The sequence below is a fragment of the Curcuma longa genome, chromosome 20, assembly GCF_044706935.1.
Source record: "Curcuma longa cultivar G26 ecotype Majalengka, Jawa Barat chromosome 20, ITB_CL_G26_1.1, whole genome shotgun sequence".
In the NCBI taxonomy this organism is placed as follows: domain Eukaryota; kingdom Viridiplantae; phylum Streptophyta; class Magnoliopsida; order Zingiberales; family Zingiberaceae; genus Curcuma; species Curcuma longa.
This window is the reverse complement of record NC_133880.1, coordinates 12,006,851-12,019,848: the sequence shown is the minus strand read 5'-3', so window position 1 is coordinate 12,019,848 and position 12,998 is coordinate 12,006,851.

Here is a 12,998-nt window from a genome sequence, read left to right as displayed (position 1 = left end):
TATTTAGCGAGATTCCATAATTAATATTTTGTTAATTTAACAAAATTAATTTACAAAATTTTTTAACAAATTTTGTCTGCGGAAGAAATAGAATTCTTTAATAGAATTTTGTAACGGAAATTCTTAACAGAATTTCTTAACAGAAATTCCTAACAGAATTTTTTTTCTCCGAAAAAATTCTTAATAGAATTTTTCTTCCAGAAAAATTCTCAACAGAATTTCTTAACAGAAATTCCTAATAGAATTTTTTTTTTCTTAGAATTTTTCTTCCAGAAAAATTCTCAACAGAATTTCCTATCCGAAACTCTTCCAGAATTCTCTTAGGTGGATTCGAGGATTTTCAGAGGCTACAGTAGGGACCTCGAGGAGGAATTGGTTTTGGCCTCCCGATGGGCTTAAGCTTCCCATGTTCCTCCTGAACACACAGCTTAAGTCCATCAATAATAACTCATTCCACTAAAGAGTTATTATTGCACTACCGCACCAATCCCATATTATAATATGGGCTCCTTCTTACTATAAGTACATTAATCTCCCTATGTTTAAGATATCGTATGTCCGTCAATTAAATGAGTTACTGACAACTCGAATTTAATCAACTTCTAATCCAAGAGTAGTACCACTTAACCTTTGTTATCATGCGGAACTAAGTCCACCTGCAGGGTTTACATGATAATCCTTTATGAACTCCTCAAGGCCCAACATCAACCAAATATGATTTTCTTTTCAGAATATTGCATAACGGATGTTCATACAAAAGCTAGGCTTTTAGTATACCTCCCAACAATACCAATGTATGTGGACCCATGTCGAAGAAGTTATAACTACTTCATCACCTTCATCAATGATCCTTCACGATATGGATATGTGTATCTATTGAGATACAAATTTGAAGCTATTGAAAAGTTCAAAGAATTTAGACATGAAGTAGAGAAACAACTTCGTAAGAGTATTAAAATACTTCGATTAGATCGAGGTGGTGAATAAACCAAGAATTTCAAGATTATCTCAGGGATAATAGAATAGTATCTCAATGGACTCTGTCTTATACACCACAACATAACCGGAAGTCAGAAAGATGAAACCAAACTTTGTTGGACATGGTTAGATCAATCATGAATTATGCGAGTCTTCCCAAATCCTTTTGGGGTTATACACTCGAGAAGGTTGCTTACTTGTTAAACAAAGTCCCGACTAAGGTAGTCTCTGCGACTCCATATGAGATATAGAATGGTAAAAAATCTCATTTATCTTATTTGAAGATATGAGATTGTCCTACTTATGTGAAGCAGATTGTATCAGATAAAATTGATGCTAAGTCTGATAAGTGTCTATTTATTAGATACCCTAAGGAAACTAGAGGTTATCAATTCTTTCAATCCTTGGAACAAAATGTGTTTATTTCAAGGCATGTTATTTTTTTAGAGAAAGAGTTCCTTTTATAAGAAAATATTGAGAGTGAGGTTGAACTAAGGGTAGTTTAAGAAACTCCAATAAATACACAAAACACGTCTAATATATACCCACTGTAAGATACTGATAAGTTAAAGTTTTATGCATTTTTAATCGATTCAATTTTGGATTTTTGCATGAAAATAAATTGTTAAATGAATCAATTTGATTATATTTGTGTCATGTGGTATATTGAAGGATTGATTATAATTTCTACGATTTAATGGCAAATTTTACATTAATTGAGTTTATTTGATTTTAGGGCTCAAATCGCATCAAGTTCGAGTTCAATGGCAATCAAATCGAGCCAATTTGCCCAAATTGATCAAGCCAACATGGAGGACATGACCTAGCCCAAGCCCGATCAAGATCCCTCAAATTTTTATAAGCCCTAGACTGCCCTAAAGCTCTAGATCAAGTTTTGATTACCAAATCAAAAACGGACGGCCCAGATCCTTCAATTAATCAACCGGGTATATAAGCCAAAAATCACGAAGTGAACAATGGCTGCGCCACTGTTCATCTTCGTCCCGACACCAATCCTCTGCTCGGCGACGTACGGATAGGGCCATCCCTCTTCCTCCCAAACCTTTCCCATTGCCATCCTTGATCCATGAGGAGTCCAAAGCCGGGCGATTGGGTGAAATCCTGCAACTGGAAGGTGTGCAACGACGAGGGTTTCACCAGCGACGTTCACCCTTGTTTTTGCTTGTTCCGGCCACTTGCTGCACAAGACGAAGCCGCGATTCGTGGAGGGGTTCTCCTAGGATCACGGAGCTCCCTTGAATCGTCAGTAAACCAATCGGAGCAAGAAAAAGCTGAGGAATCTAGTTTTGCATCTCAAAATAGCCTTGTACCGAGCTCTGTTTGCGCCAGAAGAGGGATTCTTCGGTTCTTCAGGGTTCAGGCAGCCAGCAAACCACCCGACGACCACGTTGAAGACTCCAAATGGATCAGTGAAGCCGCATTGTGGATTTACCAGCTCGATTGGGACCGAGATGAGGAGAAACAATGAAAATGGGGAGAAGAGGATGAGTTTATGTTTTGTTCAAACTGTTTCTGCACATTTCATTTCTGAAATTTCATTTCTGAAATTTCATTTCTGAAATTTCATTTTAAACTTCGTTAATCAATCCTTACGGTTGTGAATTCAAATTATTGTCTAGACCATTGGATTTTTTTTTTGTTAAACTTGCTGTTTTGAAGTGTTTTTGATATCTAGATTTTGGTAGCTTAGCATTTGGGTAAGTGAAGTTCTGATTTCTGATTTCATGGCACTATTCTGTGCCAACCTGCAAATGACTGTATCAGAGTTAGTTTAGCTTGGCTTGAAGGCTTGGTTGCATTTTGGGAATTACCCATCTGGTTTTAGTGAATTTGAATTGATTTGTTTCATCTTGCTTGCATCTAGTGCACTGATCTCCACTTAGATTCAATTTAGGTTTAGTTTCAGATTTTAACAATAAGGTTTCTGATAGTTTTTTTTTTGCATTACTGCATTTAGATTATTGTTAGGATTTTTATCATTGTATTTTGATTTCAACCAGCATTAGATTTGCATCCATTTAAATCATTGCATTCTTTATTTTCATTTCATTCCAAAAATACCAAAATCCCCATTTTACATCTAGAAAACCCAAAAATAATGACACCCAAGCTTGAATTGAACAATTGTCTACTAGTCCTTGGAAAAATACGACTCGAGGCCCCTATACTTCATTTATTTGAATTTGTTATGGGTTTTCGATAAATTTATAAACTCTAATTTGCAACCCTACTCATGACACATAGCAAATCTAGGGTTGTCAGATACTAGAAATTTTAGGATTAAAATTAACCAAATTAAAGGCTGAGATTTAATTGGGCGGGATTAAGTGGACTGAAGCCCAAATTAAAATCGCATCCTGTCATACAAAAAATATAAAAAACAGATCTCCTAGCAAAAGAGTAGAAATATGCAATATAAAAGAATAAGGTGTGACAAAGTGTAGCATATGTAATGAATCACAAGTAGATGAGCGTTAAAACAAGGCTAAAGTACTATATATGATCTACGCTCATCAGGAAGTCCTGATTTGGAGGATCAGACGGAAGTCTTGGCAGAGTCAACGTGCACCAGGCAGAAGTCTGGACTTGGTCAGGAGGACCAAGTTGTAGAAGGATTGGACTTGGTCAAGAGGACCAAGTTGCAGTAGAAGAATGGACTGATCAGGAGGATCAGTTACGTTCAAGTCCTGGGGGGCAACGACAGAGCCGAGCACAAGTCCAACAAGTATGGAGGACTTGGTTGGCATGAATTCTCCAGAATGGAGTGGGTTAGGCTAACCCAAGATTTCGGTAGAAATTTAAAGTTAGACCCACTAGGTAAGACTTTAGGTTATTGTATTTGCTTGCTTGTATGCTTGTCTTGCAGGAACCAGGAGCTAGAAGCAAGAGGAAAAAGCAGAGGGGAAGCAAGCAAAGTCAACCCAAAGTCAAGCTCAAAGTCAACTCTGGTCAAACCTGGGTTGAGTCGACTCAGATTGGATTTTGAGTCGACTTGGCACTGGAGTCGACCCAGATCGGGTTTTGTGTCGACCCAGGCTGACGCAGAGTCAAAACTTATCAGACTCGGCATTGGAGTCGACTCAGATCGGATTTTGAGTTGACCCAGGCTGACGCAGAGTCAAGATCTTATCGCCGCTAACGCCACACAAGCTGGAGTCGACCCAGGAGTCAAGATGAGTCGACTCAGAGAGGAAATCGACGAACGGGATAAAATCTGATCTGCCACGCAGGCTGGAGTCGACCCGGATGGGCATCTGAGTCGACTCAGGAGGGCTATAAAAGGAGGTCACGAGCAGCAGCCAGAAATGAACATTCTTACGCCTTCCTTCCGATAAGAGCCGCTATTGAACGCAATCGAGGCCAACTTCTTGCAACCGGGGAAGATCCAGAAGGAGTGTGCGGCGCTCAGGACTTCCAGATCGGCTACCAAGAGTTTGCTTTTGTTTTCCTATTTTACTTTCCTGTTCTTTCATTGTTATTACTTTTAGGACAGTAAGACGGGTTTCTCCGCCTCCGAACGACGTTCGGAAAGGAGACCACTAGTGGACGGACGCCTCCCGAATTAGACCTTGGACGTACTAACCCTGGGGGGTTAGGAACCAAGTAAATTCCGCGTGTCCCCGTGCATGTATTTCTAATTCCGCTATTTAGTTTTGATAGTAACGAACGAAAGTGAAAAAGCGACACGCGCTATTCACCCCCCCTCTAGCGCGTAACATCGATCCTACAGAATTTACCTGATGCCAACCGAGTCCTCCTGACCCATTGGACTTTTGCTTGATTCTGTCGTTGCCCCCCAGGACTTGAACGCAACTGATCCTCCTAATCAGTCCATTTTTCTGCTGCAACTTGATCCTCCTGACCAAGTCCAGTTCGTCTGCAACTTGGTCATCCTGACCAAGTCCAGACTTATGCCTGGTGCACTTTGACTCTGCCAAGTCTTCATGCCTAGCCGCACTAGGACTTAACCTATTTTCTGCACACTCAATTCAACCTGGTTAGCCAAATCACATACTTAACTTGATCCTAGTTCCATAATCAAAACTCAGGTTTGATCTGCTAGTGCTTCCTGCACTTACAATTATGACCAATTTAAAAGGAGGAGAAGATTCGTCTCGCAAAGACAAATCAAACAAAAACTTGTTTGGATAAAATTGGAGGTCGTTTGGTTAGTAAACCAAATGAATCAATTATTACAGGAAAACCCTAAATTTTAAACTAGTTTAGCCCAAACCCTAGCCCCGATTTGAGAAGTTACTGTTACTTCTCAAAGAAAATAATAATAATAATAATAATAATCACAATTTCACGATTTCGCAACCGCACGAATGGTGCCCTCGGACGCCCGCGACCGTGCCTCTTTCTTCCCCCAATCGTGCGATTTCTTCAGTAGCTTCTTCCTTGCGCGCGCTGCGTTTGCCGTCGAGCCTGCCGTCGCTTCTCTTGTGCCGACGAAGACTATAAGAGGAGGCCGAGATCAAAGCCCTAGCCACCGTTCCCTCTGCTCGCGTTCAGCCACCGCTCTACCGCTGTCACGTGAAGACCAGCAGCCTTGCTGTCCTATCTGCCGCCTCCTCTCGTCCTCCTCACAACGAAGACCGCTGCCTTCATCGCCCACAACACGGAGAAGAAGCCCTGCGGACGCCAACCGCCACTGATTTCGTTCTGCCCCGACCCAATGCCACTGCATCATCGCCGCCTTCCTCAATTCAATGCCACCGCTGTCCTCCGCCCTTGCTTCCAGCATGGAGAAGAACATCGAAGCCTTCTGCCAGAACCACCGCCATTTGCCTTGGCCACCACACTCTTCCCTGCACCGCCAAAGCTCTGCCGCCACGTGGGAAAGAGGAGATCGGATCTTTGGGATGGAATTTTAGGGCTTCTAACTTGAGGTAAGTTTTGCTAGAATCAGATCCGAGTAATTGGTTCCAAGGTTTCTGAATTTTGGGGGGGGATTGTTTCGGTTAGATCAGTACATGATTAGGATGGCGATCGGGTGTTGAAGTTCATTAGGATGTTGTTAGGGAGAATAGGGTTTGCTGATTTGGGCGAGATTAGTGTGATTGCGGCGCTGATCTTTTCGTGAGTTGTCCTGTTTGATTAGGTTCCGGTAAGTTTTAATGATCGATTTGTAGAGTTAATTAATTGGTGTAGTGATAACTATAGAATTTAGTTTATTAATCAATTAATGTAATTAAGTAATTAATTTATTACAGATTTAATTATTAGTCAATTTGATTAACTAATTAATAGTTAATTAAGATGTAATTAAAGAAGGATTAATTACATAGGTTAATTTGATTAGTTGTTGGATTAATAAAGGATGAGTTGATTTGGGTTAGGGTTAACTCTTGATCCGGTTAAGGTTAACTTGTGTTAATTGGACTTGGTTAGGTTAAATTCGGTTGAGATGTGAGATTCAGTTGGGGTTTACGTTAGCATAGAATTTAATGTATTGTTGTACTTAGTGGGTATTATACGTTGTAATCTGTAGGACCTTGATTTGTGGATCCTGTTATACGGAGAGATTCTGGTTATAACGTGGGTCATATCAGGTGGGTACTCCTATGCTTGGTCAACACAGATCTTCTTTTTGTAATGCATGATTTAGTATAATCCTGTTATTGATGATCCTGTTGCTATCCTATTTGCTTGATTCGTTGCTTGACACTTACCGTTGAACTTGATATGATCTATTTATCTTCAAAACAGTCTCCTTAATTGTTGTTTATCTATGTTGGCTTATCATGATTGATGTTGCGCATATATTGATGATTATATGTTGAACTGTGCATCATAACATAATATGTTGTTGTTAACTCTCAGTGCTTGTGTGGGTGAGAGCATTATAGCACTGCCTGTGTGGGTGCTACCAGGACTAGCTAGATAGCTCTCCTGAAGACTGCCCCTCCCCCTCGCGTGTAGTGGCCTGTTGTTGGAGCGGATGATTCCTGCCGTGCATCCCAGTTCACTGCACATGTTGGGTGTTTGGGGATGTTGACGGCAGACGGTGATATTTTTCCCGCTCTCCACGCACATGTAGTGGTCTGTTATTCGAGGGTGTGCAGTTGTCCTGTCGTGTGCCCCAGTTCACTATACAGGTTGGGTGACTAGGGGTCGCGAGTACAGACAGTAACCATGCATGCATTTGTTGTTGTTTAATACATTTAAAGTTAATGTAATTGTGATATAATTGTTGCATTTGTGTGACATGACATACATTATTATAGGATACCATTAGTTGTAGGTAGTTGACCTTGTTTATATTGAGACTGTATACCTTTGATATCCATGCTTATATTCCTTTGATACCTTGTTATATTATGCACTTTCATTCTAGTACCCACTGAATATTTTTATACTTACCACCCAGACCCTGGGATTTTTTTTCTCCTCAGGTAGTAGATAAGGACAACGAAGTTTGGAGTTCTGTCGGATTGCCCCCATCTCACAGCAGGAACAAGATTTTGATTTTTGTAGTTTTATGTTGTATAGATTTGGATTTTGAGTTGTATCCGTCATATGAATTTCATCGTGGATGTTATCGTTATGTTTCCACTGCATTATTGTAGATTTTGGTATACGTTTGTATAATCGTGGTCGGTTTTTTGTTATTATAGTGGTATTTGTAGTTGATGATGAATTGTGTGTGTTATTGTGACCGTGTGGGCCTTTATCCATGTAGTTTAGTAGTTAATGTAACACCCGTATTTTCCTCACATAAGATTATTGGTTAGATTTAGAATATTTCATAAAGAGATAAGGGTTAATTATAAATTGTAGCGCTTAAAAATTCTCAAAAATAATTTTAGAAATATTCTATGATTTTTCAGGAATTTTAGAATATTTTTCTGGAATTTTTAGATTAGCGGAAGTAGCAAAAATAAATAGGAGCGTAAATGTCCTAGATGAGATTTGAACCCGCAACCTTTAAGAATTTGTAATTCTTAAAATAATTTCAATAACCAAAAGAGTCAGCAAGTCTGTTCCGAAAAAAAAGAACCGAAATTTAATTATAGTCGAGTTAGGTTTAAAAATCGAAAAATGTCCGAGGCTGGATTCGATCCTGCGACCTTTTAAAATTTAGGACTCTTAAGATAGTTCCAATAACCAAGTGCCCAGTAAGTCTGTTACGAAAAAGAAGAAACCGAATTTTATTTATCGACGAATTAGGTCTAGGAATCACTTAATATAAATAGGAGGCTTAAGAGAGGGTTTTCATTATCTTCGAAAACTCTTCCCTCACCTCTCGCCCAGAATGTCGTCGCCCTCCTTTCTCCTCCCTCTCGGCGCCCCAAACCCGAAGAACGAGGAGTCCGTCCCCTAGGATCATAAGGAAGACTTCTTCTACAAGGACGCTCCTCTCCGCGAGAAGAACGCGTAGACATAGGAAGATCGCCGAGGAGATTTTTTTTCTAACAGAAGAATTGTAAGGAAATTAGCGCAGAAGGTAAGTGCATCTCTCACCTGCAGTATGAGTAGTTCCGTTGTTTTCCGTATTTTTCCATAAACATGATTTTGTTAAATCATATGCATAATTTTGTTAAAGCATATGTAAATAGTAGAATTGCATGATATAAGAAGTAAGATATTGTAATATGAAAGAAAGTACTTTATTTTGATGTTGACAAGTACCGGACCGTGAGGTGTCCAAGGGATGGGCTCCATAAGTTGCCCCTAGGTCGCGAGGTGCCTAGTACGCTCTAATCGACTTCGGTGGCTAGCTACCCCGGACCGGTTAGGGATGCGCGCATTGGTACTTTGTCAGGGCCCAAATGATGGATGTTTAGTATGTTTAATTATTATGAAATAGTATGTTTTGAAAATCCCCTCACATGTTTAGATATGAACATTCATGTTGCATAAATCAGTTATTACGAAGTTTTCTATGGTTTTTGTGAGTTAGATGATGTACTTACTAAGCGTTGCTTATAGTTTGCATTCCTCATATTGCAGATAAATGAAAGGAAAAGTTATAGGAAAGAGGAGGCAGCTGGAGAAGTGTTTGATGTGTGGTGTCGGCGGAACCGCGGAATAAGATCAAGAATTATATAAATGTTTATTTTATGTCCAAGAATTTATATTTATTTCTTTTGCTTCCGCATGCTAAACAGAAAAAAGAAAAGTTTATTTGAGTTATTTTATTTAATGAGTAAAAGTTAAGGAAAGTTTAAGTACGTAACGTCTCCCTATTAGTATAAGAGAGAGGGGGGGCGTTACAGTTAATCACATGTATCATATTGTTGGTTTGGCCGTGTAGGCCTCTATGTGGATATGTACTTAAGAAAGTTGAATTGTTACAGGAGAGATGCTGCCAAAATTTTTCGGGCGGTCATCTCTCGGGATGTGATAATTTTTTATATCAGAACAAGTTCGGTTCTTTCAGGATTTGTCGTTGCATTTATCGTTGTTTCTTTTGCGTTTTGTCATATGTTGGTTTATTTGATCCAGATTGTGAGATGGGACAGACAGAGACATGATCTCCAAGCATTGTAAGTAAAACTAACTAGTATATCTTATTTGTTTCTTAAAAATTTATAGTATTAATGTTAGCGGAGGACATTTGATTTTATTATGGCCCTATACATCAGTATATTCATCAGTCGATAGTAGTATCTCAGAGTCAGAGTTCGGACATGTTGATGCTATGACTAGAGTAGAGGCACAGTGAAATTCATTAAGTATAGTATTTTAGCACTATATTAATAGAAAATTTGGGGATCCAAAATTTTAGGATTAAAATTAACCAAATTAAAGACTAAGTTTTAATTGGACGGGATTAAGTGGACTGAAGCCCAAATTAGTTAAACTCATTTAGAATAATGGGTCGGATTTAGAATTAGGATAAGATTATGACTAATTAAAAAAGGAGGAGAAGATTCGTCTCGCAAAGATGAATCAAACAAAAACTTATTTGGATCAAATTGAAGGTCGTTTAGTTAGTAAATCAAATGAATCAATTATTATAGGAAAACCCTAAATTTTAAATCGATTTAGCCCAAACCCTAGCCACGATTTGAGAAGTTACTGTTACTCCTCAAAGAAATAATAATAATAATAATAATAATAATAATCGCGATATCACGATTCCGCAGCCGCGCAAATGGCGCCCTCGGATGCGCGCGACCGCAACTCTTTCTTCCCCCAACCACGTGATTTCTTCGGCTGCTTCTTCCTCGCGCGCGCCGCATTTACCGTCGAGTCTGTCCCCGCTTCTCTCGCATCGACGAAGAGTATAATAGGAGGCCAAGATCGAAGCCCTAGCCATCGTTCCCTTTGCTCACGTTCAGCCACCGCTCCGCCGCCACCGCGTGAAGACCAGCAGCCTTGCCGCCCTATCCGCCGCCTCCTCTCGTCCTCCTCACAACGAAGACCGCCGCCTTCGTCGCCCATAGCACGGAGAAGAAGCCCTACCGCCGCCAGCCGCCGCTGATTTCGTTCTGCCCCGATCCAACGCCACTGTATCGCCGCCGCCTTCCTCGATTCAGTGCCACCACCGTCCTCCGCCCTTGCTTCCAGCATGGAGAAGAACGCCAAAGCCTTCTACCAGAACCGCCGTCGTTTGCCCTCGCCACTACACTCTCCCTTGCTTCGTCGAAGCTCTACCACCGCCGGGTGGGAAAGAGGAGATCGGATCTTTGGGATGGAATTTTAGGGCTTCTAACTTGAGGTAAGTTTTGCTAGAATCAGATCTGAGTAATTGGTTCCAAGGTTTCTGAATTTTGGTGGGGTTGTTTCTGTTAGATCAGTTCATGATTGTTGGGACGGCGATCGGGTGTTGAAGTTCATTAGGATGTTGTTAGGGGGAATAGGGTATGCTGATTTGGGCGAGATTAGTGTGATTGCGGCGTTGATCTTTTCGTGAGTTGTCCTGTTTGATTAGGTTTCAGTAAGTTTTAATTATCGATTTGTAGGGTTAATTAATTGGTGTAGTAATAACTATAGAATTTAGTTTATTAATCAATTAATGTAATTAAGTAATCAATTTATTATAGATTTAATTATTAGTTAATTTGATTAACTAATTAATAGTTGATTAAGATGCAATTAAAGAAGGATTAATTACATAGGTTAATTTGATTAGTTGTTGGATTAATAAAGGATGAGTTGATTTGGGTTAGGGTTAACTCTTGATCCGGTTAAGGTTAACTTTGTGTTAATTGGACTTGGTTAGGTTAAATTCGATTGAGATGTGAGATTCGGTTGGAGTTTATGTTGGCATAGAATTTAATATATTGTTGTACTTAGTGGGTGTTATATGTTGTAATCTGTAGGACCTTGATTTGTGGATCCTATTATACGGAGAGGTTCTGGTTATAACATGGGTCATATCAGGTGGGTACTCCTATGCTTGGTTAACACAGATCTTCTTTTTGTAATGCATGATTTAGTATAATCTTGTTATTGATGATCCTGTTGCTATCCTATTTGCTTGATTCGTTACTTGACACTTACCATTGAACTTGATATGATCTATTTATCTTTAAAACAGTCTCCTTAATTATTGTTTATCTATGTTGGTTTATCATGATTGATGTTGCGCATATCTTGATGATTATCTGTTGAATTGTGCATCATAACATAATATGTTGTTGTTAACTCTCAGTGCTTGTGTGGGTGAGAGCATTATAGCACTGCCTGTGTGGGTGCTACTAGGTCTAGCTAGATAGCTCTCCTGAAGACTGCCCCTCCCCCTCGCCTGTAGTGGCCTGTTGTTGGAGCGGGTGATTCCTGCCATGCATCCCAGTTCATTGCACAGGTTGGGTGTCTGGGGATGTTGACGGCAGACGGTGATATTTTTCCCACTCCCCACTCACGTGTAGTGGTCTGTTGTTGGAGGGTGTGGAGTTGTCCTGTCGTGCACCCTAGTTCACTGCACATGTTGGGTGACTGGGGTGGTGAGTGTAAAGAGTGGTCATGCATGCATTTGTTGTTGTTTACTGCATTTAAAGTTGATGCACTTGTTGTAATATGATTGTTGCATTTGTGTGACATGACATACATTATTATATGATACCGGTTAGTTGTAGGTAGTTAACCTTGTTTATATTGAGACTGTATACCTTTGATATCCATGCTTATATTCCTTTGATATCTTGTTATATTATGCACTTTCATTCTAGTACCTATTGAGTATTTTTATACTCACCACCCAGACCTTGGAGTTTTCTTCTCCTCAGGTAGTAGATAAAGACAACGAAGTTTGGAGTTCTGCCAGACTAATCTCATCTCACAACAGGAAGAAGATTTTGATTTTTGTGGTTTTACGTTGTATATATTTGGATTTTAAGTTGTATCCGTTATATGGATTTAATCGTGGATGTTATCGTTATGTTTCCACTGCATTATTGTAGATTTTTGTATATGTTTGTATAATCGTGGTCGAATTTTTATTGTTGTAGTGGTATTTGTAGTTGATGATGAGTTGTGTGTGTTGTTGTGGCCGTGTGAGCCTTTATCCATGTAGTTTAGTAGTTAATCACATGTATCATATTGTTGTTTCGGCCGTGTAGGCCTCTATGTGGATATGTACTCAGGAAAGTTGAATTGTTATAGCGGAGATGCTGTCGAAATTTTTTGGACAACCATCTCTCGGTGTTGGTTTATTGATCCAGATTGTGAGATGGGATAGACAGAGACATGATCTCCAAGCATTGTAAGTAAAACTAACTAGTATATCTTATTTGTTTCTTAAAATTTTATAGTATTAATGTTAGCGGAGGACATTTGATTTTATTATGGCCCTGTACATCAGTATATTCATCAGTCGACAGTAGTATCTCAGAGTTAGCTTCATCCAAAGCATAGGCAAGAGTACTATATCCTCGTCAGATACCCAACTGACCAGTGCAGAGTTCGGACATGTTGATGCTATGACTAGAGTAGAGGCACAGTGAACTAAGGGATCGATCATTCGAAGTATAGTATTTTAGCACTATAGTAGATAGATAGAAAATTTGGGGATCAAATTTTTATTAGTGGAGGAGAATGTAAGATAT